The sequence below is a fragment of the Apium graveolens genome, chromosome 4 (genome assembly GCF_009905375.1).
Source record: "Apium graveolens cultivar Ventura chromosome 4, ASM990537v1, whole genome shotgun sequence".
In the NCBI taxonomy this organism is placed as follows: domain Eukaryota; kingdom Viridiplantae; phylum Streptophyta; class Magnoliopsida; order Apiales; family Apiaceae; genus Apium; species Apium graveolens.
Window position 1 is genome coordinate 154,479,537 of NC_133650.1, and position 25,238 is coordinate 154,504,774.

Genomic DNA, 25,238 nt, shown 5'->3' on the forward strand with positions numbered 1-25,238 from the left:
AGGTTCTTGGTATTCTAAGCAGTGAATTCGTATTATCCGGATAGTCGCGATATGCTGAGAAGTATCCCTCGCGATGTAGAATAAATATGATTAATTAATTAATCATATTTAATGAATTAGAAAATTTATATAAATAATAATAAAATAGTTTTATTATTATTTATTTCTACTACCGGCTTAATATTGAACCTACAGGGTCACACCATAAAAGAGAATGATTTAATGGTGGATGAATTAATTAATAATGGCTAATAATTATTTATTTATGAAATAAATAATTAATTGGCAAATTTAATAATTGATTAAATGAGATTTAATTGATTATAAATTAATTAAGAAAAGGTTCTTAATATTATTAATTAAGAATTTAATTTTTGGAAATTAAATCAAGTGAGAGAATTATTTCTAAAGAGTTTAGAAAAAGGAATAATAATTAAAAGGTATTTTAATTATTAGTGAGAATAATATAGGGTTAATAATAATAATATTTTATGGGAAAATTTTCAGCTGAAAATTTTGCCTATAAATATATTATTATAGACCATATTTTTGCCTCAACCAAAAAGATTTACAAAAACCCTAATTCTCTCCATCTCCTCCTCCTTCATTACATCATTTTCTTGGTGGATACCGATGGAGTGCTTCACACTTGAGGAGCAGCTGCTAAGGATCTCCGTTCATCATTCTTGGATCGCCATTAAAGACCTCCATCTTTCCATTAACGTAAAGCTTCTTAAGGTAAACATACTGAACTATGAATTAAATATTATTTTTCGCATGGATCCTGCGGAGGGTTTCGGTTTTTTAAGATTTAAATTTACGTTTTCGCTGCGTTTTATGTGCTAAAAACCCTTCAGATTGGTTGTTAAGGGCTACTGTCAACAGGAAGGAATATATTTTGAAGAGACTTTTGCTCCTGTTGTAAGACTTGAAGCCATCATAATTTTCTTAGCCTATACAGCCCATGCCAATTTCAAAGTCTATCAAATGGATGTCAAAAGTGCCTTTCTGAATGGAGATTTAGAGGAGGAAGTCTATGTCAGTCAGCCTCCTGGTTTTGAAGATCCAAATTTTCCAGAATATGTCTACTATCTTTTGAAAGCACTTCATGGATTGAAGCAAACACCTAGAGCCTGGTATGATACTTTGTCAAAGTTTCTCTTAGAACATCACTTCACAAGAGGTATTGTTGACAAAACTTTATTCCTTAGAAATGTTAATGGCTCTAGTATACTTGTTCAAATTTATGTAGATGTTATTATATTTGGCTCTACAGATGAAAAACTTTGCAAAAAGTTTCCCAAATTGATGCAAAGTAAGTATGAAATGAGCATAATGGGAGAACTAACTTACTTTCTTGGTCTACAAGTTAAGCAAGTTAGTGATGGAATTTTCATTATTCAAACTAAATATATTTATGATCTTCTAAAGAAATTTGATCTAATGGATTTCATATCTGTAAAACTCCCATGGCTACTGCAACTAAACTTGAATTAAACACTACTGAAAAGTATGTGGATATTTCAAGCTATAGAGGCATGGTTGGCTCACTTTCGTATTTAACAGCTAGTAGGCCAGATATAATATTTTCTACTTGTCTTTGTGCTAGATTTCAGGCTGATCCTAGAGAATCTCATTTAATAGCTATAAAGAGAATTTTCAGATATCTCAAGGGAACACCAAAACTTGGCATTTGGTACCTCTAGAGATTCTGGTTTTGATCTAACTGGTTATTCAGATGCATACTATGCAGAGTGCAATATTGATAGAAAAAGCACTACAAGAACCTGTCAATTTCTAGGAAACAAGCTAGTATCCTGGTTCAATTAAAAGCAAAATTCAGTCTCTACTTCTACATCTGAGGCTAAATATATTGCTACTGGCAGTTATTGTGCACAAATTCTATGGATGAAAAACCAATTGTTGGACTATGGTCTGCAAGTGGACAAAATTCCTATTTTTTGTGATAACACAAGTGCAATTGCCATTACTGAAAATCCATTACAGCATTCAAGAACAAAGCACATAGACATCAAGTATCACTTCATTAGGGAACATGTAATGAGTGGTACTGTGGAACTTCATTTTGTTCCAAGTGAGAAGCAACTTGCAGATATCTTTACCAAGCCACTTGATGAATCCACATTCACTAGGTTGGTAAGTGAGTTAGGTATGCTTAATTATTCTTAAATTATTTGTGATAATTTTGAAAGTTGAAATGCAGCCAAAAATTTAATTGATTTTTCTGTTTTGGATGAAAATTTGGCTAAGTCAAATTTTACATCTCGACGGATGTTCCTTATCCGTCGAATTTGATCATCCGTCGAAATAGAATAGCTTGGTAAAAATCAATTACTTTTCTGGATTATTTTAAACCCGACGTATAATTGATTTATTTTCATCCATCGAATTGTCTACATCTTAGCCGTTAAAGTTCTGAACATTATCCATCGGATATACTTACAGTCCATAAGTATATCACGACGGATAATTGACAAAATTTTGACAATTTATTTTACTTTTAAACGGCTATTTTGGGAAATTCTCATTGGGTCTTTAATTTTTACTTTAATTTTTATCCCATTTTATCTGAGAATACATAAAAGCCTTACTTCAAGTTTACTTTAGCTTTTATCTTTCTCCATTGCAATTAACTGCTCTCTTCTTCCTCAAAGCAAAATCCTCTTTCTCTCTGCAAATTTCCTTGCTTTAACAATAACACCAGTAGTCAAGATCATGTCTCAGTCAGGATTTATTTATGAGAAGAACAATTTCATAGCTCTTGTGAACAAAGAAATTCCAGCCTCTGAGGATTATCACAAAATGATGGATTTTGTGAAGGGATGTAAGCTTAGTTATGCCATGCTGGAATCACCCACAATTTATTGTGAAGTTGTGGAGGAGATGTGGCTTACAACTATGTATCAAGCAACTGACAAAACAATAACTCTCTCCATTAAAGGTAAAGAATTTTGCATTAACAGTGACACTATTCAAGCATGCTTTAAAATTCCTAATAACACTACTACTAAACCACACACAGATGCTGATTTAGTTAGCTTACTTAATTCTATTGGATATGCACTTCCTACCATTAAGTTAAGTGAGATTAGGAGGCTAGGTCTTAGGAAAGAGTGGAGTTATCTGTGTGATGTAGTTACCCAGGTGTTTTCTGATAAGATAAGCAACTTTAATTCTATCAACACTACCATGCTTAACATGCTCTAGATGCTACTTACTGATAATTGCTATAATTTTAGTGATGCTATCATGTTTGAGTTAGGTTACAAGTTAGGGGAGATTAAAAAGAGATCTAAAAATGTTTATTATGCTAGATTCTTTATAATTATTGCTAACCATGTTTGTGAAGACATTGTAATTGAGAACCAAACCAACAAACTGGATTGTTAGGTTCAAGAAAGGAGAATAATTGCAGATTTAAACAGAGCTGATCACCACAAGGAGGTGCCCCTTGTTTATAGCCCTCAGGTAAGTGAGGTAAATTTTTCAGTCCCTACTCCTTCTACCTCTCAAATTTCTTTGCCATTGACTGTGGCTATAACATTTGTTTTAATGACCCAACAGATGCCTACCCAAGCCACAAAATCCAAATCATCAAAATCTAAATCAAAGAAACCACACTCTGGTGTCTCTCAAAAGATGTCAGTTTCAAAATCTACCAAACACAAAGAGGGGAGTGTGAAGGTGGGTAAGATTGGTGAGGGACAGGGTGAACATAAAAGAAACCCTAAGAATAAGGATGGTGAGGTGAGTATACCCAAACCTAGCCACACCACAGTTTCCCAACAAACTGTGGTGCTTAATAAAGAAATTAGCACATCTCTATTTTCATCCTCTCAAAAGGATGCTACTATTGAAACAAGCTCCCAACCAGGAGCACAGGTCAAAAAGGCTAGGGACACAGACTCACCCCAAACTTATACAAGAAAGAAGAAATCTAGAAAACTTGGGGATGCACAGGGATCACACACAGGGCAAACTTTAGCTAAAGTGTTAGAACCCAAATTTTTGACGTTAGTAAAAGACCTTTAGGAATAGTAACCTTGCGGTTTATTAAAAACTTTTACGACCACATAATATACGAGTGTTTAATTTAAGTTTCCGAGTTCATATTGTGGTTATACGTACTAAATGAGTGTATTCAAAAGTCACGAGTTTTCGAAGAAAACTAATAGTCCAAATGATATTATTTTACGAGCCATCGAGGAATAAGAGAATTATACTACGACCAAGAAAATCCTGAGAATTATAATTTCATAACTCATAACCTAGTACGAGCACTGGAAATGATAATGATTTACGATTAGCGGAAATCTTCGACGTAGCATTTACAGGAATTAATTTAAGCATACGTGAACGAAAGCAAGATAATGTAGGATGACAAAATCAAGTGATAACCTAGGAAGTTAAGTACTTTATAAATTTATTCAACAAGTAATAAATTAGGAAGCTAGTTACAAAAATTAATAAATAACAAATTTTGATAAACATAAATTCAAGGAGCTTATCATGCAAGCTTTAACAAATGAGACACCTAGCTAAACCTCGCCTTTGAAAATGAGATACATCTTGTCCTACACACTTTCTAAAGTCACAAAATCCTATTTCCACCACATTTCGAAGATGCATGCAAGGCAATTCTCTCTCTCTCCAAAAACCCAATGCTGATTTCCATGAACACCATGGGAAGAAAAATTCATATATCATGATCTATTTAATTCAAAATCACCAAATTTTAACAAAAGCTTCCTCATACCATATACAAGGTAAGTTCAAAATTTCATGGCCATTAAATTAGTATAGCATAGTCAAATCCTTACTCAAAATTGGTGGTGAATAGTAACTCCGAAAATCACTAACTTGTTTTCTTGATTTTCAAGAAAGTTTAAGGCTCCTAAAGCTAGACCAAGGCTTCATCAAGGATATTAGGAATTTATTAAGTATTAACAAGCTTCAAGAAAGGTATAAAAATTCATCCAAACTTTGTTTAAGTTTTAAGTTTCAAGAAAAGTAAGGATCTTGGATATAAGTATGGTTTTGATGATTGATGTGATATTATTTTGATGTTTAGTTAATTCGTTTTAAGGTTGATGATTGTTGCCTCAAGAACATGATGTTCTTGAGAGTAGTTAGTGTTGAGATGATGATTTGATGATTGTTGATGGTGGTATAATGATTTAAGACGTAAACGAAAACTCGAATCGTAATCGTAACCTCGTTAAAACGAACAAAACTCAACTTAAGATTCTGCAGAAGTTCCCAAATATATAAACTATAGTTTCCTAAAAAGTGAGACTTTATTATGATATAAAATGTTATGAGGATTTTTTAGTTGATTGAATCGCTTGATTCTGATTTTCAGAAAATTATTCGAATAATTTCAGATCGTCGGAGAATATTATCTCGACTTATTTTAAATATTTTGAATATAGTTTCAAAAAGAACTCCCCCTTATTTACTTATCTGTTGACAACGGTAAACTCACATCCTTAGTACTTCCTCCAAAAAACTTTCGGAAGTACATATATATATATGAGGTAAAGTTGTGCCTATCAACAAGTAAAACGCTTGGGGAACTTTGATATAGTTCGATGATTCCAAGTATATGATAGGATTTCCTAAAGGACGGAGGAGGGGTAGGATCCAAGTACTTCGTGTATTGGATAGACTGTCGGTACCGTAGGAAACGGTACTATGTACCTAAGGACCTGCGAAGTGTGTGTATACCCAAAATAAGGACACATAGCCCGTATGCGGCAAGGGTGATAACCAGGATACGAAGGTGTCGTCCGTCTACTAGTAGAAAAGGTTACTATTATCATAGTACGACTGATCATCGTATGCGGTGGCTCCAACGAATGTCATATTCTTCCAATTGGAATTGTGATGCAATACTGTAACCTAAGCCTAGATGTTGGGTTTACCATTAAGGTATTCGCATGATAATAAATCCACCAAAGAATTGTTTTCAAAAGAAGGTGTGTATCACCAAGGAAAACTTTTTTTTTGAATAAAACATATTTACCATATATGACGTTTTACTTGAGTTTATCATACAGTCATTTCATACCGTAAATTATTATGCTGGGCATTATAGCTCACTCTTTCTTTCTTTTAAATGACACAACAAAACAGATAACCAGTATGCCGGTGTGGGACTTAGTCGCTTGCAGTCATGGGAAGAATCCCTGGCAGCTTTGTCTGAGGTGGGCCAGATTATCGGATAGGTATAAGATATCATTCATAATTGTTGTAACTTCATACTTGTTGTACGTCGTTTCTAAGGCTATAACTTGTGAGTGTGTGAGATTGGGGGTCTGTGATATGGAATTATTGGATTATTGAGTTAATGCAGGTTACACATGATTGAAGAATTTCGTGACGACCCAGATTCCTGACCCCAGATTTGGGGGCGTTACAGAAATGGTATCAGGGCAATAAGTTATAGTACTCAAAGACGAGAGTGTTAGGAGTTTGTCTAGATGCGAGATTTCTTAAGAGATCATATAGAGTTCATCATTGGATTACCGGATGTAGCCTCAATGTGTAGGTTAGGATAAGTGTATATTTAAGGTATTAAAGTATGACTAATAGGACCATTGGAGATTATCAGAATGATAAGGAGAAAAATTAGAATCATATATGATTTGGTAAGTATGTGGATGTAGAACTCGGAGCTGATTCTCCAGGGCATTTGAGGTAAAGACGATATTACCAATACCATATGTAAATTTTGATAACACGAGCCTTGTTACTCGTAGTTCTTTATAGGTTGCCCATGAAGGGGCATCACATGTGAGAACCATAAAGTCTAACTATTAGTATATAGTTGAGGCTATTGACCCAAACTAGTTGAAGGTGTCATTTTACCAATGAGGATTTGAATATCGTATTAATAACGAATTCAGTAGAGATATTGTCCGATATACCCTTGAGGATTTTTATTTCCATTAAAGAAGATTTGGATATAATATACGAATGTCATAAAAAAAATAAAAATAAGTACACTACGTGATATTATTAGTGCGCTTAACATGTAAGGTTATGATGGTTTAGTTCAGAGATCGAGAACATCGAGAATGGATGGCATGACTAAAATTGAATGGCGTAAGATTATAATGAGCGATATTTCGATCTTAGAACCTTTTAAAAAGGATATACCAGTGAGTCTAGAGTGGAATTCTTCGGTAGATATGATGTCAGAGGCTACGTATATATACTCGTAGACCTCTAATATATTCGGTAACGTATGTTCAATTACACACACATGCCACTGAACTTATGGACTGTATTGAGATCCCTAAGAGATCTCTTTGATCTGTTCCCAGGGGGAACTGGCCACTTATAGTTAGTAATGAATGCGTGTAGCAGGCAACTATCGGCTTAACAGATGTTTTTGGAATATTTCTGAGTAAGGTCTTCGAGGTAAACTACCGGAATGATAGATATATGTGCGAAAGTCAAGTTAGTAATTGATTTTAAATTGATGTTGAAAGAGAAACTATTTGAAACATGGAATTACAAAGAAGAAGAGATGGGATCATCCTTAGATGGATAATGACGAGAATTTGGATAATCAGTGAAATATTTTGGCACCTACTCGCTCACACATTACTCCCTCCAAATTGTTAATCATTCGTATTGCCTTGATAAGTCATATCAGGCAATCCTTTTCATTCCCTACTTTGAACTTCTGATGTGACCATCTTGAATAGTCTTTCTCCAAATCAGGACTTGTTCAATTCTTTTAGTTCATCCATGAACTTTCATTCATAGATTATGATCTTTTTTTTCAACTCAGAGATATTTATACTTCATTTCAATTATCCAAGAGATTTTTTATATATATATAAATTTTCCCTCAATTCATCGATGAATATTCATAATGAGTATCTTCATTTGATTCTTCTTTCATACTTACTCTTCTCAGTCGAGATTCTAAATATCTAACAAATTGTTAAAAATATGGATGATCTAATATCCATATATTCCTCGGGAATCATTTTCCTCTAATCGGGATGAAATTATATATTGAACTTTGAAATCATAGTAAGGGTATCAATTTGATATTGGTAATTCCGAATTCAAATTTATTTAAAGATCTGATAAAGTATGTGAACTAGGGCACCTATGAGTGTACCCTTTATTTGGAAAGAAATATTTGATAAGAGGGTATCGATTGTTCCGATGCCAAGACCACTCGATTCAGAGTTATAATTGTCTTTCTCGGCCCAAATTTAAAAACTCTTTATTTCAAAATCGTCATCCAGGTAGCCACAATTTCATCAATGGTTACGATGTTGGGATTTTTTTTATAAACAAACTGAAATATGCCTAGTTGCATATATTCTTATGAATGACTAGCTAATTGTCCTAACTAGTAAAATTTTAATTAATACGATTGAAACCTAGCTAATCATCCTAACTAGTTACTATGTGCCAAACCAATTGACCTGGCCATTTTCTTAGTCGGTTGATAATATTGCTTGATATGGACTAGTTATTATTTTTCTAGTTCCACTTCCAATCAAATTTTGTTTTACATGATGAATTATATATGCCAAATTATTTGTTGATGAAATTTTCAAAGAATGATTTAATTGAGACCTAACTAGGTTGCCCACTCAAACGAGAATTCATATTCAGTTTTATGAAATATTTTGTTCATGAAATATTTTATTCTTTCGTTTATATAATGAATATCCAATTAAAATCACAAAATGATTGAAGAACAATATACTTCCTTATTTATTAATTATTGGATAAAATTCCTTCTTTCAAAATAGCAACTCTTTGAAACCTCAATGGTTAACCTTTGGTTGAGGATGTTATTTGATATTTCTTTCATTATTCGAAAAGAAAAGTATTCTTTCAATGGGAAAATCTTACAAGTGTCATTCGAATGATGTTGTTATTCAGCAATCATTGCTTTCAAGAGATATTCTTTATTATATCATAATATATAATTCTAAGGACATTGAAGAATAATCCTTGATGTATTTTTCCTTCCAAGTTATAAATCTTTTGAGTGTTGCGACTCTTTTATTTAGAGCTCATTATTTCATCAGATATTAGATTTTGAAATCTGGTTAAGATTGTCTAAACTTCATCGATATCGAGAAAATCATTTTGCCAAGGCTAATTGCCTTCCGAACAAAGAGAGGTATAATTGAGAACCGATTGTTGTAATATGAAACTGAAAGCTCAGTGCTATGATGGTGCAATCGGAGCATCGTGATGAGTAAGTTGTTTTAAAAAATGAATAGCATGTTTAGTTATTATCATAAGGATCTTTAACATGATTATAGAAGAAAAATAATAGAGATATAACGTGATTAGTGAGGTACGCTTCTGTGAAACACTATTGGGATAAGAACTAATGAATTCGGGAAAGACCAATCATGTAGGAATTCGAGGAACAAGATTTTCAAAAAGTGAAGGTAAGATTAGTAATAACCTCTTGTTAGAAATACTCGGCGATAAAAAAAGGATTTTGTATGAAATGTAATTATACATCTACGCAGCTTAAGGAACGTAACATAAGGCGCCCTAATAATGATCTAGAATAATTAAAATAAGGTTCGCACTAGAAGGGACAAGGAGTTTAACATATGAGGAAAATTTGGAATTTTTTTTACTTACGTTGGACACGGCGTAGAAGTTTTGGTCAAATTGATCAAGGACCGTGATTGAGAAATCTACTATCATCAAGGAAAGGCCAATGCGGTGGCCGGCACTTTAATTTGGAAAAGATATATTGAGGATGACAACTCTCAGAACAACTGATGAGAAGGATCACATTAGGAGAAACCTTTATTACTTAACAAGAAGACTTAAAGATGCCTAAAAATGTAAAAAGGATATCGGTCATGACCGAATATTAAAATGGATGTGATTGACATGGTTGAAAATGAAAACGGAATGCCGATGATTAAAATTTTGGCGATTGCGGCCTGTAAATGACCCGAATGGGAGTAATAGTTTATTATAATAAATTCTGGAGGAGGGTTATCAAGAACCAAGTAGGTCATCGTGCTATTTTAGGATTTTTACTAATAGGGTAAATAAGACCTTATTTTATTATGAAAATGATAGATCTCCGCTCTATAAAATTGTTATAAACGTGGAAGAGATAATTGGTGATAGAGAGACCCCGTGATATCGCACCACGCAAGGACCCAAGATATTTTGCGAGAAGGGACGAACATAGCACGACTTAAAGTTCTCAAATCAACAAGTAGAATGAGAGGACTATCCGGGCCATTGAAGATACATCTAGCGGCTTACCTTTTATTTGGAACGATTAGGGGAATCGCTTATCGTTGACATAAAATTCGTGTAAATGTACTTACCATGTGAGCATACGAAAAATAGTCGCCGATATCCCTTACGAAGGATAACGTAGAAGAATGAAGGATGTCATTGTCAGAGCTGATAGAAGATAAAGAAGATCGTACACGCCCTATAAAGGCCACTGGTAGCAGGTACCAATAAACGTGAATATGTCTAAGGCGCTAGAAAGAATAACAAGTATGACCTAGAAGGTATCATAGTACTATATTTATATTATACGGGGAATGATTAAAGAAGTCCGATCGATGACGGAAGCTGAACATTCCATGATCCTAAAACGTGTCAATCAATTGCGTATAAAATGGTGCTTCCTTCAAGATGGCAACAAGATGATGATGTGCCTTACATTACTACGAGAAGAAATGTTAAATCTGACGCTAAGCGTGTAACATGAGACGAGCGTGTAGAAATGCGACGAGAACTTCTTGCATAAAATAATCGAAGAGATGATGCGCAAAAATGGGAAAACGTTAAGGAACGAAACTCTAACACTAGTAAGGCTGTTGGAAGGGGAAATGAATAAGTTGAAGGTGCATTCCAAATACTAGAAGATACGCTAATAGTCCATATTATAAATTTCTAGGGAAAATGAAGTGACCAATTGACGTTAATCGAATTACCGACAATAACAAGTTATCGTGCGGGCATTGGAACGGCTACAAAGCTTTGTACGGAAGAAAGAATCGTTCTCCCTTAGGTTGGGAAGAAATTGGGAAGCAGAGGATGTTGGACCATAGTTGAGTCTACAGACCAAAGAAATTCCTAGAACTTATCAGAACCCGGCTAGTGGCAGCCCATGATGAACAATAAAGATATGCGAACTAGATCTATAAAGATGAAAAGTACGAAGTAAAAGACCAAGTATTATTGAAATGCCTCCCGGGGAGGGAGTGATGAGATTCGAAAGGGAAAGAATATTGAACCGAGGATTATTGGATTGGTTGAAATCTGTAAAGGAATAAGAGATTTGGCATATAAATTAGCACCAACATCGAACAGTCACAAAGTTTAAAATGAGTACCCGGAAATATAGTTGACGGATGAGTGGAAATTTTATGAAGAGATCCAATATTGTGAAGTTAACGTGAGAACTCGAGGTGGTACTGTGAGAAGCGTGTCCCCGCCTATTTCTAAACTGATTCCGGGATGGAATCCTTTTAAGGGGGAAGACTATAACAACCCAAATTTTTGACTTCAGTAAAAGACCTTTAAGAATAGTAACCTTGCGGTTTATTAAAAACTTTTGCGACCACACCATATACGAGTGTTTAATTTAAGTTTCCGAGTTCATATTGTGGTTATACGTACTAAATGAGTGTATGCAAAAATCGTGAGTTTTCGAAGAAAACCAATAGTCCAAATGATATTATTTTACGAGCCATCGAGGAATAAGAGAATTATACTACGACCAAAAAATCCTGAGAATTATAATTTCATAACTCATAACCAAGTACGAGCACTGGAAATGATAATGATATACGATTAGCGGAATTCTTCGACGTAGCATTTACAGGAATTGATTTAAGCGTACGTGAACGAAAGCGAGATAATGTAGGATGACAAAATCAAGTGATAACCTAGGAAATTAAGTATTTTATAAATTTATTCAACAAGTAATAAATTAGGAAGCTAGTTACAAAATTTAATAAATAACAAATTTTGATAAACATAAATTCAAAGAGCTTATCATGCAAGCTTTGACAAATGAGACACCTAGCTAAGCCTAGCCTTTGAAAATGAGATGCATCTTGTCCCACACTTTCTAAAGTCATAAAAGCCTATTTCCACCATATTTCCAAGAAGCAAGCAATGCAATTCTCTCTCTCTCTCCAAAAACCCAATGCTGATTTCCAAGAACATCATAGAAAGAAAAATTCATATCTCATGATCTATTCATTCAAAAATCACCAAATTTTAACCAAAGCTTTCTCATACCATATCAAAAGGGACTTTCAAAATTTCATGGCCATGGAACTAGTATAGAATAGACAAATCCTTGCTCAAAATTGGTGATGAATAGTAACTCCGAAAATCACTAATTTATTTTCTTGATTTTTCATGAAAGTTTAAGGCTCCTAAAGCTAGACCAAGGCTTCATCAATGATCTTAGGACTTTATTAAGTATTAACAAGCTTCAATAAAGGTATAAACATTCATCCAAACTTTTTTTAAGTTTTAAGTTTCAAGAGAAGTAAAGATCTTGGATATAAGTGTGGTTTTGATCATTGATGTGATATTATCTTGATGTTTAGTTAATTAGTTTTAAGTTTAATGATTATTGCCTCAATAACATGATGTTATTGAGAGAAGTTAGTGTTTAGATGATGATTTGATGATTGTTGATGGTAGTATAATGATTTAAGACGTAAACGAAACTCGAATCGTAATCGTAACCTCGTTAAAATGAACAAAACTTAACTTAAGTTTCTGCAGAAGTTTCCGAATGTATAAGCTATAGTTTCCTAAAAAGCGAGACTTTATTATGATAGACAATGTTATGAGGATCGTTTAGGCGCTTGAATCGCTTGATTCTAATTTACGGATAAAACGTTATGACCATTTTAGTAAAAGGGATTTACGTGACAAAACTGCTACAAATTACGAAATTTTTAAATATAATTGATCGACTTAAAAATATTTAAAAATCATGAAAATTTTATAGAGAGTAAGAAATAGAGTTTATTAGCTTCCAAAAAAATTTCAAGTAAAAATCTTGATTTTTATATTTTATAAAAATGTCGGAGCTGAGGTCGCGTGGAGTACGAATGTCAAAAACAACCCCCTGTTAGGAAACTGTCACTTCGGGATTTTCACCCCAGTTAACAGAAAATTATTTTCAAATGATGTGTTCTAAATTTTGTCTAGATCGCACACGCGAAAACGGTGCATCAATTGATTTAACGGTTTGAGAGATATCAACCTTTTAGTGAAAGCGGTTTGAATAGTAAAACTCCGTAGTTGACCGAACTTTTGAAATGCTTTTCACCTAATTAAATTCATTTTATCAAAATAAAACTTTTAGGATAAATATTAAAAGCACTCAAGAAGCTCCTCAAGGTGGTTTCGTATTAGAATAATAATATTATGATTTATTAAAAATGATGGAGTGCGAGTAGCGTAATAGTAATATTTGATAAAGTCAAATCTAGAAGACCACTTTGACCGTCCGTTTCGACCAAAGAGTGATACTTATTTCGAGTTGGTCGAATGATGAAAGTTATAAAGTATGTAACTTATTAGAAAAATAAGTTGGTAATGAGAGTAGGAATACTGATTAAGATTATGATGTTTGTTGATTAGAAAACCCGGAACGAGAGGAAGTCGGGAAACGTGTCTTGGACTCCAGGCAAGTTTTGAAATCCTACCTTTTAAAACTGTTGTGTTGTGTTTGTTTTCAAATAATGTCGATATATACATGATACTATATTTATGATGTTTTACGAACTATGTTATATAATATCATACGATATGATAATAATTTTGGTATATGAATATTACCGAATTTCAATCGATAACGCTAGAGAGTAGCGTTGTATATATGAGGAGTATATTTTAGACCGAGGATCGGTCAGTATAATTTTATGAAAACCCGGAATTATTCCGGAGATGTTTTATTTAATAATACAAACACTATAGTAGAGCGTGATATATAAGTTATAAGACCGAGAGTCGGTCAGTTTTTATAAAGTATAAACTCGGGAATCATCCCGGAGGTGTTTTGGACCATTAAAAGTCCGTACTTATTTTATTTTAAGGGACTTGATGTCCACTTGCGAAACATTAAATACCTCAAACTTTTATTAAAACGATTTCCAAAGATCGTATTCCCTCAACTATATTTTATTGTTCAAATAATAAATATTATATACCTATTTATTTATTATGGGAGAGGTATACTCCAACGATTATTTATTTCAAACCCGATTAAACATTAAAGATTATTAAATTACGTAGACATAAATTAGTTATGGAATATTATTTTAAATATTCTTTTAAAGTAAACTCATTCGAGGTTTAATTATTTATCGATTAATATTTAATTATTTATTATTTATTAAAGGATTTATTTATGATTTAAAAATCATAAAACCTGATGTAAAATACTTTCTGATTTTCAGAAAATCATTCGAATAATTTCAAATCATCGGAGAATATTGCCTCGACTTATTTTAAATATTTTGAATATAGTTTTAAAAGAAATTCCCCCTTATTTACTTATATGTTCACAACGGTCAACTCACATCCTTAGTACTTTCTCCGAAAACTTTCGGAAGTACATATATATATATATATGAGGTAAAGCTGTGCCTATCAACAAGCAAAACGCTTGGGAAACTTCGATATAGTTCGATGATTCTAAGTATATTATAGGATTTTCTAAAGGACAGGGAAGGGGTAGGATCCAAGTACTTCGTGTATTTGATAGACTGTCGGTACTGTAGGAGACGGTACTATATATATCTAAGGACCTGCGAAGTGTGTGTATACCCGAAATGAGGACACATAGCCCGTATACAGCAAGGGTGATAACCGGGATACGAAGGTGTCGTCCTTCTACTAGTAGAAAAGGTTATTATTATCTTAGTACGACTGATCATCGTATGCGGTGGCTCCAACGAATGTCCTATTCTTCTAATTGGAATTGTGATGCAATACCGTAACCCAAGCCTAGGTGCTGGGTTTACCATTAAGGTATTCGCAGGATAATAAATCCACCAAAGAATTGTTTTCAAAAGAAGGTGTGTATCACCAAGGAAAACTATTTTTTTGAATAAAACATATTTATCATATATGACGTTTTACTTGAGTTTATCATAGTCATTTCATGCTGTACATTATTATGTTATGCATTATAGCTCACTCTTGCTTTCTTGTAAATGACACAACACAACAGATAACCAGTATGCCGGTGTGGGACTTAGTCACTTGCAGTCATGGGGAGAATCCCTGATAGCTTTGTCTCAGGTGGGCCAGAGTATCAGATAGGTATAAGATATCATTCGTTGATTATGGAACTGGTGGTTCTGAAGACATATTTGGGGATGAAGATGATGCGGAAGAGTTTATGAACATAGGGGGGGAAGCAGGCTCTAGCTCCAGGTCAAACATTCCATCTAGGGTGTTTTCCAATGAATGTGATGAACAACACTTCAAGACTACTCTCTTTCATATCATTCAATAAACTCAGACAGCTCTTCTAGCTACAACCAATGCCAACAGCAAGAAGCTTATTCATCTCAATTCTCTTCAACTACACCAAATTCAATCTCTTCAACACAATCTGGATGTCACTGCAATTAAAACAGAGATTGATCAAGTCAAGAAGGATGTTTCTGACAGATTGAATGCTAAATTTCCTAACACAACCCTGCTTGACATCAATAGACAACTAAGGAAAAACTCTAATCTTGTCAGCAAAGTGGACTCCTTGGACACAAGACTCAAAACCTTGGAAGCTTCCATCACTGCAATCCATTTACATCAAGCTCAAAAAACTCAGTTGCTTCAGAAGCTAGTGGCTTCACAGACTTCTACCTCTAGTCAACATGATGCTAACAAAAAGGGGGAGAGAGAATCTATTTTCAAGTTAGCCAAGAGGAGCCAACAAGTGAGGGGGAGAATGTGCTAAACTTACAAGTCAGTCAAGTAATTGTTCCAGAAATTACTTTTCCTAATCCACCAGTCTTGGACAATATTGATTTGATCAGATAGCAGCTGCTAAGATGGAATCAAATGAAAAATTCAAAAGGTTTGATGTTGCAGCAGTTGAGAAGGAACTGGATGATAAATGGAAGAAAATTGATGAAGAGATATCAACGAAGTTTGGTCCAATTAAGAAGAAAGATAAGGTATTTTGTCACTACTCTCAGTTGAGACAAATATCTATAAATGAAATGAGTCTGGGTAACTTGGAAAAGGGCCAACCTTCATGTATAAAGTCTCTAAAAGCCAACTTGGTTTTGATGCCCAAAAGAAATTATCCAAAGTCATCTGACTAGAATCCCTTGGACCTTATATTTGAGAATCCAAGGCCAAATAAAAAGAAGATATTGGTAAGGTCCATTGCATTCTTCAAAGATCCAACTGAATCAGTGATAAAGAGAAGAATTGATAAGATCTATAGGAATGGGAAAGAAAACTGTGTGGTGGATGGACACCCTCAGTTTGCAGAAGCAAAGAAGGAAGAAAAGGAAAAAATCAAGCAAGAAAAGAAGCAAGCTGCTTTAGATGCTAATTAACTCAAACAGAAGAAAAATCAAGCTGCAATAGTAGCCAAGCTTCAAGCTGTGAAAACTGCAACTGAGATTTCTGAGAAACAACCTGTGGTAGCTGAAGATCAAGATCAGAAAATGCAAAAGGAACCTCAACAGAAAAGGAAGTTCATATACAAAATTCTTCTCAAAAGAATGTTGGATTTTGATGATGACAAGATGGAAGATTACATTCCCAACCGGTCTACATCTATAACCAAACATCCAAGCCAACAATGGTGTATGAGGAATTTAAGGCGGATCCTACAAAGAATTTTCATGGTGAGCCTATAGTTCCCAAGGATGAGCCAATAGACTGGGAAAGTTTTCCTTTTCCTAAACTTAATTTACCAATCTTCAACAAGCTAAAAAAGACAAAGAAAAGAGCAATCAAGAAGGTCAAGCCTGTGAAACTCAAAACCAAAACCTTAACCAAAGCTCAACCAACTGTCAATAAGGGAGATCTTCTATACATCTGTGATAACTAGGAATTTTCAGATATCAATCTCTAATGGATGAATTAGAAGACGTGAGGGGAATTGATGCTCACAGAAATCTCCCTGAAAGACTGGTGTTCAAATACAAGGGTGGGAAGGAGATCATAGGGCCCCTTCACAATATTCTTCAAGAAAGTTGTACTATTTTCATAAAGATCTTCTCATCTTTCAAGAAAAATTTTGGATTCAATGTGACTGCCAAGAAATTGGTTCTAAAGAAGATAGAAGAACTAAGGAGCAGAAAAGCCTCAAATGCACTCCCAAGGACTCTATCAATTCCCTTCACAAGAAATACAGTACACTTGAGGCCTTATTAGCTGATGGAATTCATGGATGATAAAGGTGTTAGGAGATTCTTCAGACTGGATGACCAATTGAGCATCTCAAGCAATGAGACTCTATTGGAAATGCAAGGGAAGCTGGATCTGTCAAATGCTGAAGAATTTAAATTTCACAGACAACTCCAAAATCAAATAGAAGAAAACAACTGGAAGCTTGGGAAGAAATCAAGACAATTAAGGAAATAGAAAACATCTTCTCAGACTAGAGGAGCACCTTGATAATGATTGTGAGAACTCTTTGTACACTTTACTTTGTTCAATTTTCAAATAAACTGTAGCACTTACTAGTTTTATCTACCATAATTCAATCTGTACATTTAGGGTGTTTTGTTATCATCAAGTTTCTCTTAATTTATGGCTACAATTCTAGTAGACATAAATTGGGGGAGATTGTTAGGAATATGTTGTGAACTTGATGATAAGTTGAACAAAACACCTTAGTAGATTTAACTTAGTGTTTTTGTAGCTCTTGACGAATTTTCTCTAATAGTCCCGATGAATGATCTTTATAGTCCCGACGGATGCCCTCTGAACATCTATCGAGAGTGTAGCTTATGTAACAATAAGTATTGTAGCATATTTCTGTAAACAACAATGTTTCAGTTGAGTAGATGCTGTAGAATTCTTTGAGTCATGTTGACTACTAGATTGATATGCAGAATAGGTTGGCTAATTGTAAATATAAGATGTCTTGTAATTTTGTATAAGTGAAATAGAGTCAAGTGACAGAAAGACTCCCGACGGATGATCTACAAAGGCTCCCGACAGATAATCAACAAGGCTCCCGACGGATGACCAACATAGTCCCGACGGATGATCTTAAATTCAAAAGAACAGTTGACAGTGACAACACAGTCACATGCGTCGGGTGTTTGCAAATAGAATGTGGCAGTCTAATTGCAAGACTTAGAGAACAAAGAAGCATTACCATTTCCATACAATTATGAAGATATTCAAAGATGCTGGATAGAGTAATATAGCAGCATGAAGTTGGACTAGATTCAGTTTGTCTTATTGTCTTGTCTTACTATCATGTAACTTGGTAATATATAAACCAAGAGTACCAAGTTTAAAAATATAGAATTTAGAAAGAAAAACTAGAGAAATAGAAAAAGCAAAATCTGTAAAGAATTTCTCAGTTGTTCTTTCTGTTCAACTTGTAAGCAGCTGTGTGCTGTTCAAGCATCACAGAGTTCTCATCTTAATATATATATATATATATATCTGGTGGATAATATCAAATCCACCAAAAAGTTTTAAATACTTGTGTTTTATTACTTTGTGTTTTGATTTCTATTTTACTTTCATTATACACTTCTTGCAAAATCAAACACAGTTATATATTAAGTAAGAACATTCTTAAAATCAGATAAAGAAGCCTGAAATATAGTCAACCCCCTTCTGTAATTCTTGTTGCATTATTTGGGAATAACAGAAACAATTGTTGAAGCTCAACCAGTCACAACCACCGATACTACTCAAGTTATTGAAAGTTCAAGTAAAACACAAGTTGATTTCATAAATCCTGATTCAGAGAATTTAAACTCTGATATGGAATTGACTTTAGAAGAAAAAAAGAAGCTACTATGGGGAAGTAAGATAGCTTCACCAATAAGAGATTATTCTGAGACTATAAACAAAATCTATAGTGGAAAGTCTCAGTCTAGAAGAGCTGGTAGAAGAAGTGGCTTGGGACTTCCAAATACTGATGCTTATGTTGCTGATGCTTTAATTCTAAAGGAACCTGGAGTTCTGACATGAATTGGGGATAATACAAAGCTTGAAGATTTGTAGAAAATTGTATCAGTACAGATTATGAATGATCTAGTTGGAGAAAAACTGATTAATTTTCTAGAGTCTGGAAGAAGGTTGAGGCTTACTCAAGAGCATTTAAAGAATAAACCATGGCAGGAGTTGGAATTTGTCAGTACTTTACTCAAGGTAACCAACTCTACTATTGCTAGATGGTCAAAATTCTTAAAGAATCTGGTGTACATGAAGCAGAGAGGAATGACATACAATTCTCATTACATTCCAAAGTACATTCATGAATCTGGACATACTATTGATATGCCTATTGGAGGAGCCAAGGTTGTTAAGTCTTTAGGAAGAGAAGTTCTTACTTTCAGTCCTGATGGAAATATAGTTGGATTTCCTGGAACTGGATGACTTATCACTTGGAGAGTCTAATCTACATGACCTCAGAGCTGCTGTTTATCAGAATGATGAATCAATAGAGGAGCTCAAGAATATCAAACAGAGAATGGAAATGTATGTCAATGTTCTTGAAGATATTCTAATCAAGAAATTCCTTTGTGAAGCTACTAATTGTACTAGAGTTTAAGGCTGAAGATAAAGTCTGAAGACACTAATTGTAAGATTGATTATTCGTTTAAATTTTTGCATTTAGATAGTGTTGACATCATCAACTTAGAACTTGTCCATATTTTCATAATGCACAAGTTTGGGGAGATTGTTAGAATAAATTGATGATATCAGCATATAAACTATCAGAGTTTATTATCAGTTTTTGATATCAGAGTTTAGCAGAAGGTGATGTCATCAGGATTTATTATTAGCATTCGCTGATTAGTAATTGACATCAGTATTTGGTCACTTCAGCTGAAAGTCAGGAGATATCGAAGAGGGAAAGGATTTGCAAGAATACATATCAGTATAGGACTTTACTTCTTGTAGTAATCAATATATTGATATGTTTTAGGATTCCTTATTGTAATAGAATATGATTCCTTATTGATTGTGTAGCTGTACAGTATATAAGCACATATTAGGTTTACACTTTATATGTCATGAATTGGTATATCTTTTTATGTAACCTAGCAGCTCTCAAGGATATTTGTTCATCCTTTGAGAGATTAGTTTTGTAATCAATTTTTATGAATCAATACAAAAATGTTTATTCTGTTGAGTACTTAATTCAATTTATTTGCATAAACTGTATTCATCCCCCTCTAAAGTTGTATTAAGGACCTAAAAATCTTACACAAGTCATAATTATAAATAATTTTAATTCCCAAAAGGTGAAAGCATAGTCTATTGGTAGATGTACCTCTACAACCATAGCGACGATGATCTCAACGGGTAGTCGCGGGTCACTTTCCACAGACTTGCGTGAGGTGCACTTGAATATGGCCATCTTGCTTAGTTTTTGTTGTGTGATAAATAAATAAAATAAGAGTGAGCAACACAACTCACCACATAATATATAACTGATCAATAATGCAGAATATCTTTTTCATATTATTTATGAATATCTTTGTCATGCATAATATAAACAAGATCTCAATATATTTTAAAAGATGAAGTTACAAGGTACTTTAATATATATAACCCGTGAAAAGTTTTTTTGTACAAAGTATCAACAAAGTTTCAAATATAAATCATATAAGATGAAGTTACAAGGTGATTCTGTATATATCATTTTCGTAAAATCCCTTGAGGGCCTTTGTTCCTTCAAGTAAAATCAAGTCTCAGAATATCATTTAAGAGATGAAGTTATGAGATACTTCATTTTTAAAACATCATATTGAATGTTGGACCCTACCAACACTCATCGATCACCCACCCACAACTTTTCAATCGGGGTGCTCTCGATAATGTTGCAAAAAAATATATTCAATCTGGATGATGAACTACTTTTTGGAGTATCATCGCGCTAGGTTGTGAAACTTATGATGATCAGTTACAATCTTACAACCCCACTTAATGTCTACATGTAGGGGAGAATAGTCAGATTTACTTGTACACCGATCGCTGAACTCCTAAGGAATTAACCGCCTTTCCGGAATTTCCTGACCATTTAGGCCTAATAATTAATATTGGATCGGTGCCACTTGATCTCTTACACCAGTTCCTAGATTGATTATAATCCATGACTCTGAAACGTAAAGTTTGCCTCTCTTTTCCCTAAGTAAAAACTTGTTAATAGGACTCCACAAAGAAGTCGTATCAGCTTGGATAGGGAAAACTCGCCAATATTTCTCAAGCGATGCTTGTTAATGGATTAAGTTGTTCCATGACTTGCTTTCCGAATATTGGCTAAGTAATAAAACTCTCTTTCTTTATCTATCAGTAACTTCGTTGTGAATGTAAACCCCTCATTGAGCAGGATATCCAATTTTTGAGCGAATATTTAAATCTCCTTCCTAAAGAAATATTTAAATTTGAAAATGGGGTTGGGATCCTCTCTTTAATTCTAAAATAATCTTGGTAAAGTTCAAAAATATTCTTCAAAAATATTGAAGGCCAAAGATTACATTAAATAATATAAATCATTTTTCAATCTCATTTAAAAATATTTAATAAATATTTAAATATTATTCTTTAAATCATTGTTGTTTAAAGAATATATTTAAACAAAATAATTAGAGTAAATCCTTAAATGAATATTCAAAAAAATATTCATTTAATACTTAATATAAATATTTATAAGTAAAAAATTTACTTGAATAATTAAAATAATATTCACTTAATAAAATTGTTCATAAATAAAATCTTAAATGAATATTCGTAATAATATTCACTTTAGAATTTAAAACTATCGAATAAACTTTATTTGATTATTAGTTATTGAAAACCATACATAACAAATTCGGGAACATCTTCTCCCGGTTCAAAATACAATGTTCAACTGTATGTCTTGTACTCAGGGTATTCGTAAAAATCTAGCTTATAACTATCATATGTATCATAGCGTATAAGCCCAACATTATGGTATGGATAGAAAATATATCCTAAAGACACATTAATTACACTTGGGCTTCTTGTCCAAAGCCCAATATAGATCAGGCTGGTCTAGGCTCACCAACAGACTAGGAACAGTCCAAGCGGTCAAGACCCACTAAAAAAGGTCGTCAAGATCCACGATCATGAGCTGTTCACGGACTAGGCTCAATACGGCTAGAAGAGCAAAGATATGTGTCCAAAACGGACTCAAAGTCCTACAAAGAAGGATCTGGCATTCCTTCCCTTGCAGGACTCCTAATTAGCATCTAAGTAGGAGACTTGTCCTCCAAGTCTCCCAACACAAGTCTAACGCTAGACTCATTTCTATATAAATGGTTCTACCACTTGTGACAGCCTCAATCCCGGGGTCAAGAGTTGACGTCACTAAACACAGCAAACAGAAATATTACCAACAAGATTATTATTATTATTATATACTAACACGACCCCATACCAAGATCTGATCCAGGTTCAACTATGATCCAAGCTACACATTATTACAAACCATTAATTCAAAAGTCCAACACACTAATTTATTCAGCAACTCATTAGACCACACATGGCTTGATACTAACTACCTCTGAGGAGCCGGGACCTGAAGGGGCTGAGACACGGTTCTGCCAAGGTCTGGCTGGTCTTCTAGGCAATTAAGATATATATATATATATATATATATATATATATATATATATATAACAGCTTGCAAGGTTGAGCATTATCGCTCAGCAGTACCAACATATGAATATCAATATAAAAATAGTAATGTAAACGGTTATAGGAAGAGAACTATAAATCAACATGAAATCTGAAATCTGTAGATCATTTTGAGCATCAGTAAACAAGAAAGCTGAGGTAACTGGATATCACTGACTAGCATGCTCTTAACAAAACAAACGTAATTGTGTGTTGTGTAAGTATAAGAGTCCAATTTTAGAATGCTATTCACATTTATAAATCAAATGTATCAATTACTTATTCCCTTAAGGGAATCACAAAGCCAAATCACATACGTAACGGATATGTGAAGGCAGCTGATCAGGCTATCAACACCAGACGGCTCCAACTGCCATCCCATATATCTGTTCCAGAACACAGAGACTAGCTAGGTCTATGACCTGCTGGACTAATCGGTTAAGAATTGCGCGCAACCGAATTAGCCTCTTACGCCACCTCAATAGGCCTACTTCTGCCGCTATGTATCCCATATCTGATAGTTTTATCCAGTTTTCAAAACACTTGTACCTATCTCATTTCAAAACCATTCATTTTAACAGCACCTGTAATACTGGTTCACAAATCATTTTCATTCGAGATAAGTACCTTTTGAAGTTACTTTTCCCCAAAACAGGTTTAAAATAGTGATTTATAACTATAGGGGATACGTAACTTAAAACATTTTTGTTCCTTTACGAGAATAAAACAACAGTCTATTCATATGTATTGAACCATAAGAGAATGGTCAGGGTACTTGCCTTGCAACGCTTTCGGAAACCCTAAGTAGCTTTTACGCTGACTTCCGTCCTTGCGAAACTCGACTGAGATCTACAATAACAGAATACCCTAATCAGTTATACCGACATGCTTGATATCCTCGAATCCTAATAATCCAATTTGATAACCTGGCTAGTATAATAACTATACACATAATGACTTAATCCGTATTCAAATAGGGGTAAAACGTTTTGTATTATATAGTACATTTCTCGTATTTAAAAATAATTTGATAGCAACTTTTCTGTTTATAATCCTACCCGTCGATCACAATCGACGTCCAAATTGCACAACGATTCACAGTCCACAACTCGCAATACAATTTTACAATTCCAAAATCATTTACATACAAAAGCGGTTATACAAATTATTTTATTTATTTATAAAATTTAGGACTCAGATAACGATCATCACGGTCTACCGTGCGCTCGTAAAAATTTATCGCGGACGGCTGAAAAATTTTAGGGGCACCCGATAATTCGGATTCTAACACAAAAATTTCACCGATTATTCGAAACATTTTCCGCACGAAATTATGTTTTATTTCACAAATATTACTCAAATAAGTTTTCTTCAAGAAAAATTAAAAAAAATAATATTATAATCAAGCCCACAGTCACACGCGCCGTACACGCAGAAACAGAAAAGAACAGGAACAAGGAGCTGGACAACAACCAGAAACAGGTAGTAACACGGCCAAAGCACCGACCACGCACACACACACACGCGAAGCACACACACACACACCACCGCACACACACACGAGCACATGTATATATATACAATCACACATGTATATACATAAACAACAACAAGAACGAATTGACTGGAAACCGAAATAGGAGCGGCCAGAAATAATTACCGGAACACAGGGAAGCCGAAGAAGAACACCGGAAAAGCAAGAACGTAACATAGAAAAAGAAACGAAAGGAAGAACAACAAAGAGAAAGAGAAGAGATCGATGGAGAGATTGGTAGAGACAGAGACGCAAAGATGATATTTAGGGGTTTAAATCTGTAGCCCGCATGTGTCCTTCAATTGGATGCGTGTTAACATCTTTTATTAGATGTTAACACATGTCCCTGAATACCCGGGGACCGAACATTTACCCAAATTTTGAGATTAACGAACCGAGTCACCTTTAAAATAATTTCGTTAAATCACAATAATAATCTTAAAATATTTTAAATATTCTGAAGTTAATGAAAACATAAATTTCATAATTTTAAAATAATTTTTGAAATGTAATTTATTCCCGCTATTAACAATTAAATGAATCAACGCGCGGGTGAAATTAATCCCAAAAATTTCCAAAATAATTTTAAAATTCACAGAATATTATAAACTATATAAAATATGAGTTTCATGATTTTTGAAGAATTCTGGAATTAAGTACGGATTTTACAAATGAATTCAATGAGAAAATCATTTCAGGATAAATATTTAATGAAATATTGATTTCTTAATTTTATAAAATCCTAAAAATAATTATTGAAATTTAAAAATCATAAAAATAATTTTAGAGACAATCCAAACAT